Raw genomic sequence first — 968 nt, 5'->3', positions numbered from 1 at the left:
ATATGACAAAATAACAATTTATAAAGGTCTCATGAGGGAGGGGGTAGCGGGGAGGGAGGGGAAAAAATGAGGACCTGATGCTGGAGGCTTAAGTGGAGAGCAAATGCTTTGAGAATGACGAGGTCAATGAATGTACAAATGTGCTTTACACAATTGATGTATGTATGGACTGTGATACGAGTCATATGAGCCCCTAATAAAATGATTTTTTTAAAAAGAATATGTACAAAGAGACCTTCAATAAGGACAGGGTCAACTGAAAGAACTAAAACTCCTGTATCAAAATCAATATGATAAAGTGTATAAATTCATTTAGGCACAGAAGTTCATAAAGGAAAAATTAACCAATCTATGGGCTGAAAATAATTCACTTCAACAGCAAGTGGATAAAGCTGAAAACAAAGCTGATAATAGAGTCATTAATTTCCAAGATATATTTCATGATATTGTAAAAACACAAAGCTGAAAGTAAAAAATAAAGTTTTATACTCGAAGTGAAAATTAAGGAGTTAATTAGAATAGATATGTCAGTATGACAATGAAAAAGCAGAAACAAACACAAGTATTAAAAAAAGATGAATGTTAGATAGAGACCTTATGGGATAATGAGCTTGTTAATGAGAAAGGGTACACATGGTTGCACAACTGCAAGAATATAATCAGCATCACTAAATTGTACATGTGAAACTATGTTTTACTATGCATGTTCACAACAAAATAAAATTAGAAAACTCTTCCCTTTTCAAAAAAAAAAAGAGAAATATAAACTTCTTTTTCAGACTTCCTGAAAGGAAATTCTATATATGGTCATGGTGAAATGTTGAATCATGAAAATATATAGACCATGAAGTTATTGACTACATCTGTTCAAAAGATACCTTCTGTCCAGCAAATAAAAATTATACCTGAAATGTGCTTTATTATGAATTATGAACTATATACATATATTCCTGGGGTGGGGTCCAGAT

Source organism: Echinops telfairi, unplaced genomic scaffold, assembly GCF_000313985.2.
Source record: "Echinops telfairi isolate 266 unplaced genomic scaffold, ASM31398v2 ScPeMD7_34;HRSCAF=130, whole genome shotgun sequence".
Lineage (NCBI taxonomy): Eukaryota > Metazoa > Chordata > Mammalia > Afrosoricida > Tenrecidae > Echinops > Echinops telfairi.
Note: the sequence above shows the minus strand (reverse complement) of the source record.